We start from the raw sequence: 6,150 nt of genomic DNA, 5'->3' as shown, positions 1-6,150 counted from the left end.
GGAGCCGACCAACTGGGATACTAAGCTGGCTTGGGTGGGGTTTTGAACTGTGCAGTTGGAAGTAGAGTTTTCCAAGAGGCAGAATGACACAGGTTTCTTTGGATTTCCTTCTGTCCAGGTCGGAATCTCGACTTTGAAACTGACTAGCCTGGGGTATCTTGGGCAACTTACTTAACCTCTCTGAGCTTTTAGTTACCTTCTCTGAAAATTCAGATGACAATAGAATTTACCTATCTGCCAGAAGGGATTCTGGATTATGATGCGGGCAAAAAGCTGGGTATAGCACTTAGCATAGTAAGAATAATAAATGTTAATTGTTGCTGTCGCTGTTGTTATTATTTCAGAAGACTTAGTGATGCTTGTAAAGCTCTTTGATAGGATGAGCAATTACACAAAAAGTTCCAAGAAAAGCCTCAGACAAGACAGGACCCCTGAGCAGCTGAGCCACCAAGCCAAGAGAAGAGCATTGCCAAGTGGTGACCATATGTTGGAGACTTTCAACAGAAAAAGAAGAAGAAGAAGAATACACATTCAGACATCATAACTTCACTCAGGGAGAATACTCGAGGCTGCCAGGTGGTAGTTGGAGGCAGGACGCATGGTCAGATCTGTCAGGCTCTAAGCACTGCTCTTTCCAATCCTCTAGGCGGGGAAATGACAGAAGCAAAAGCTTAGCAGTAGAAAAGGCACGGGATGTTCTCCCTGGCAAAAGCCCTAGTCAGGCTTTGATGATTCCACTTCTTAAAATGCAACACGGGAGCAAGCAGTGTAGGTCAGTGGTAAAGCATTTGTCTAGCATGTGTGAGACCCTGGGTTTAGTCCCCAGTGCCACAAAAAAATAAATAAATAAATAAAAATAAATAAATAAATAAACTGGCTACCAGAACTTCAGGTCAAGGTTAAATTTCGTAGCTCGGCACAAGAAGACCTAGAATAAATGTTCTAACCCAAGAGGGTCATGGATGCCCTGGAGAAAACAATAAAATATTGTTAATCCACTCTATGAAAATACTGGTACATTCAAAATCTCAGGGTTTTGTGGACACCTCCCCCCCATGAGATTCTGGTAACCCACACACCCCCATGACAGGGAGGCTTGCCCTTGCTCATCCCAGCCTGCATTCCACAGTTTTACCCCTAGAAGTACCAGCTCCCTGTGGGCAAAGGCCCTGTCTGTTGTGTTCACTGCCTGGGTATCCACAGCTCCTGGTACCTAATAAGCTCTCAGTGAGCACATATACAACCAAAGGTCCATCCAGCTGGTTTGACACCTCCCTATCTTTGCACCTGCTACTCCTTCTTGATGGAATGACAGATTCTCCTTTTCATTTCTAATATATTCATCCTTCACAATTCAGCTCAAGTTTCATATCTGTCTGGAAGCTGTGTGACCTCCTACGCTGTGTTAGGGGCCTTGCCCAAATGATCCCCCCAAACACTGTGCTGACCTCCATTGAAGCCCACACAGACATCTACAAGGAAGTTCTGTTCCTTCCTCCCTTTCCCCATCACATGAGGTATCAATTTCTCGGAGGCAGGAATGACCACATTATAGGTAATTTGTATTCCTGCTGCCTATCACAGGACCTGGCATGTAAAACACCCAGGGTAAACATTTGTTGAATACATGAAAAGGGAGTAGTGAGAAATTAAGCTGAAAAGGTAGGCTAGGGCCACCTTGGAATGACCTCTGTGAGGTCAAGGACTTCCAGTGCTGTGAAGAAGGTGATGGGAACTCCTGGATTTTTGGCAGATTTTTGGTGTGTTTTGTTTTGTTTTTTCCTAATAAATGGGATAGATATGGTCAAGTTCATGTGTTTAATGATGGAGGACATATTGGAAAGGAGAATCAAAGCAATTAGGAGGCCACTGAAACAGTTCAGATTTTAAAAAACAGGGAAGCAAAGGAAGAGAACTAAGATATACTTCTATACCCAAATTAATAGGATTTATCAACCTCTTTCTTCCTCTAGCTCCAAAAATAAAACTCCCTTCCTAGACTGTTTTCCTGATACTGGCCATAGCTTAAGTAAAGCAGTGTTATCCCATTGGATCTCATGTGGGCTCCTGGCTAGACTACTCCACAGCTTACTGGACAAGAGCACTGGCTCAAGAGTCAGGTGGGATCTAAATCTTGGCTCTGCAACTGATAAATTGTGGATTTTGCCCAAGTCACTTATCTCCTGAGCTTCATTCTGCTTTTTTAAGTGCTGAAAATAATAGTACCTGATTGAATTCATTCTGTGAGAAGCTATTTAGCCTTAAAAATACGTACTATAAACTTTGCATGAGGAATGTCAAAAAACTTACATAGCCGATTTAAAACACCAACTTGGCATATCCTATTTGTATAGTTAAACATAGACTTACCATTGTAACCCAGTAATTCCTCTCCTAGATATATACCCAAGAGAACTGAGAACATAGGTCAACACAAAAGCTCTTACACAGTGTTCAGAGCCATATTATTCATAATAGTCAAAAGCACAAACAAACCAATTATCCATTAACTGATGGAGAAATGAAATGTGGAATACCCATACAATATGATGTTATCCAACTATAAAAAGGAATGAAGTATGGATACAAGCTACAACATAGGTGAACCTTGAAAATTATGCTAAGTGAAAGAAGCCAGATATAGAAAGCCACATACAATTGCATTTATAAAATGCCCAGAAAAGGCAAATCCATAGAGACAGAAAATAGATTAGTGGTTGTGAGAAACTACAGGAGGGGAAATGGGAAATGACTACTAATGGTTATGGGATTTCTTCTTCTGGCAATAAATGTTGTGTAGTTAGATAATGGTGATGGTTGTACAGCTTTGTGAATATGCTAAGATATACTGGATCATATACTTTAAAATTTAGAGAGAATTTTTTTGGTATGTGAGTTATATCTCAATTAAAAAAATTCATATACATCTTCATATACATCAAGAACTAGAGATTGGATGGTGAAGAAGACATATAAGCCCTATCATTAGAGAACAGCCAGTGGGACAGAGGCATAAATGAGTCAAATAGTTACACATTGAGTGTAATTTCATCTACAGGAAGTGCCATGGAGGATAAAGATACACTGCTGTGGGAACATATCATGGGTGGGAGTTGATCTAGATGGGAGAGGGTGGTCATGGGGAAGTCTAAGGGTGATTGATGTGTATGCTGTGATCTGAAAATAGCTTTCTGGGGTAGTGTCAGTAGGATTTATCAACCCCCAAGAGGAAGAAACAGTACATGAACTGTCCTACACCAGGAGGACACCTGAGGTTTTGGGAGGTAGATGAGGACCAGCATGGATGACCCACATGGGATGAGGGAGAATGTAGCACAATCTTCTAAGACCACAGGCATGCTCAGTAATCTCGAGTGACCAAAATTGACCTTCCTCCCCAACAACTTGCTTCTCCTCCATTGTTGCTTGGGTCAGTAAAAGCACCGTCTCTCCCAGGGCTTAAGCCACCAAACTGGAATCATCCCAGACTTTGCTGTCTCCTTCTCCATAGCCAACTTGCCTGCGAGCCTGTGGCTCCTACCTTCTGAAGACCCACACCTCCTTACATAGCCCTCCCAGGCTCCCTCACTCCCCCACCCGAGTCCACAGCTCTGGACTGGACTTCTTGCCATCCTTCCAACATGGCTTTCCCAGTTCCACCCCTGCACATGACCAACTATCCAGTGGGCATAGTCTACTAGAAATGCAGATTTGATTGGGTCATTTCCCTTGAGATGCTTCTCATGATCCTTGAGGAAATGACATTTGAGGACCCTTCTCATGACAGACTTCAATAACAGCCCCTGAGTCCTGTGTCACCTGAGTCACCTGCTGCACGCAGCCCTCCTTTTTAGTCTCTTTCCTGTGTTTGTTCTCACCATGGTAACCTGCTTCCTGCTCATTAATGCTCCATGTTCTCTCTCACCTCAAGCTCTTCTTGGGCTGGAACATTCCCCTGCTCTGGCCTCACTAAGCAATCCTTCAGACTTTTTTTTTTTTCCCCAGTACTAGAGATCATACCCAGGACCTTGAGTACGCTAGACAAGCACTCTGCCACTGAGCTACATCCCCAGTGTTGTTTAAATAGTTTTTATTGTGAAAGGGTTTTGGAGTGTTTCCCAGGCTGGCCTTGAACTTGTGATTCTCCTGCCTTAGCCTCCAGAAAAGCTGAGATTATAGGTTTGCGTCCTGGTACCCAGCCCTTCAGATCTTGATTTAATGGTCACTTCCTTTTAGTGCCTGATTGCAAGGACAATAACTTGTTTGATAGATCCCTTTGCTTTGTGACCTATATAACAACTGACTTTCCCCTTTAACAAAACTCCAATCTGTGTCTGTTTCCTTTGATGGACTATATGGCTCAGAGTCAAGTGTCTGTACCCACCTTCTTCATACTATACTCCCACCCAATACCCCTTTCCTAGCAAATTCCTACCCATCCTTCGAAACACTGATCACTTTCTGTAAGGCAGCCTTCCCTGAGCACCTAGGCTAGAGGGTGCACGAACCTTCTTTTATATAGCTCCACACTCCCTAAACATCTTTTTTAACACTTATCACAGAAAGCACCTGTTTTTAACACGTCTCCCATTCTAATTTTTTAAAATCTTGTTTCTTCTTTGCCTCAGCACCTAAAACAATACTTGTCTCAAGACTCCTCTCAGGTCAGCCCATAAAAGCTTTTATGAAAATCTCTATAATTGCATGAAAAATCCTACATGCATTGGGAAAATGGTTCACAGTTTTTTAAAGGGTTTTGTTGTTGTTTGTGTTGTTTTGATACTGGGGATTAAACCTAAGGGCACTTAACCACTAAGCCACATACTCAGCCCTTTTTAGTTTTTTTGTTTTGAGACAGGATCAAAAGTTGCTTAGGGCCTTGCTAAATTGCTGAGGCTGGCCTCAAATTTCCTCCTGTTTCCGTCGCCAAAGTCACAGGGATTACAAGCATGCCCCACTTTGCCAGCTTTTTAATTGTCTAAAACCTGAAAGAGGTTATGAAGCTTTCCCCAAATGCTGAAGGAGCTGTCTTCCTTTCAGAACAGTACTGCTCACCCAGACTTCTATGTGAAACCATATATATATATTTTTTTTTCTTTCTCCAAGAGAGCAAGGATCTTTATCTATTTTGTTTATTGATGCATCCCAAGTGCCTAGAATGGTACCTGGCACATTCTAGGTATAGGTGTGAAATGACCAGTCTTGGTCAATTGCATCAGTTGTGTATTCGTTATCTATACATGTATTTATTATCCATTGCTGAGTAACAAATGACCCCAAAACATGTTGTCTTAAAACAACATTATCCCAGTTTCTGTAGGTCAGGAGATAGGGTGCAGCTTAGGTGGATCAGCTGCAGGGTCTCTTACACACTGCGAAGTGTGGGCCAGGAATGCAGTCTTCTGAAAGCTTGGCAGGGGAAGGATCTGCGTCCACACTCACTTACATGGTGGATGATTCAGATCCTTGCTGGCTGTTGGCTGGAGGCTGCCCTTGGTTCCTAACCACATGGGCCTCTTCACAGGTCAGTTCACAGCATGGAAATAAGCTTAACTTCATCAGAGTAAGCAAGAGGAAGGGAAGAAAAGAGAAAGACAGGGAGAGGCACTACTAGACATTGCAATCTTCTGTAACTTAACCTTGGAGTTAGCGTCCCACCAGTAACTTAACTTTGGATTGGTATCCCCTCATTTTTGCCAGTTCTGTTTATTAGAAGCAAGTCTGAAGGTATAGTACATACTCAAGGGAGGTTCCAGTGATCTTTCAAGCTGCCTATTACAGATATTTAACATGTTTTCTCATGTAGCATCCAGTTCATCTCAACACCCAGAGCTAAAGACCCAGACCAGATGCCTGCAAGTCAAGCAGATGATGAGAAGGACAGAAGAAATTAGTGGTGGTAGGTTTGGTGAATGGCCAAGTCTCTTCCCATCCTACAGACTGCTGCCAACCAGGAATGCAGGTTGACTTACTGTCAGATCCTTTTTTTTTTTTTTTTGTACTGAGATTGAACCCAGGGACATTTTATCACTGAGCTAAATACCCAGTCCTTTTTATTTTTTGAAACAAGGTCTCACTTAGTTGCTGAAGCTGGACTCAAACTTGTGATCCCCCTGCCTCAGCCTCCCAAATTGCTGGGATTACAGGCAT

The 6,150-nt window shown here is 42.7% G+C and overlaps 1 protein-coding gene across 1 annotated transcript in view; it reads left to right on the top strand.

Annotated features, from left to right (window-relative positions):
• Window positions 1–6,150, top strand: part of Serping1 (serpin family G member 1) — a 258,370-nt gene that overhangs the window by 186,606 nt on the left and 65,614 nt on the right. The gene's annotated exons all lie outside the window — the stretch shown is intronic.

This window comes from Marmota monax, unplaced genomic scaffold, assembly GCF_021218885.2.
Source record: "Marmota monax isolate L192 unplaced genomic scaffold, Marmota_monax_Labrador192_F-V1.1 WCK01_AAM20220418_F8-fsc00038, whole genome shotgun sequence".
Classification (NCBI taxonomy): Eukaryota; Metazoa; Chordata; class Mammalia; order Rodentia; family Sciuridae; genus Marmota; species Marmota monax.
This window is presented reverse-complemented; position numbering and strand designations above follow the sequence as displayed.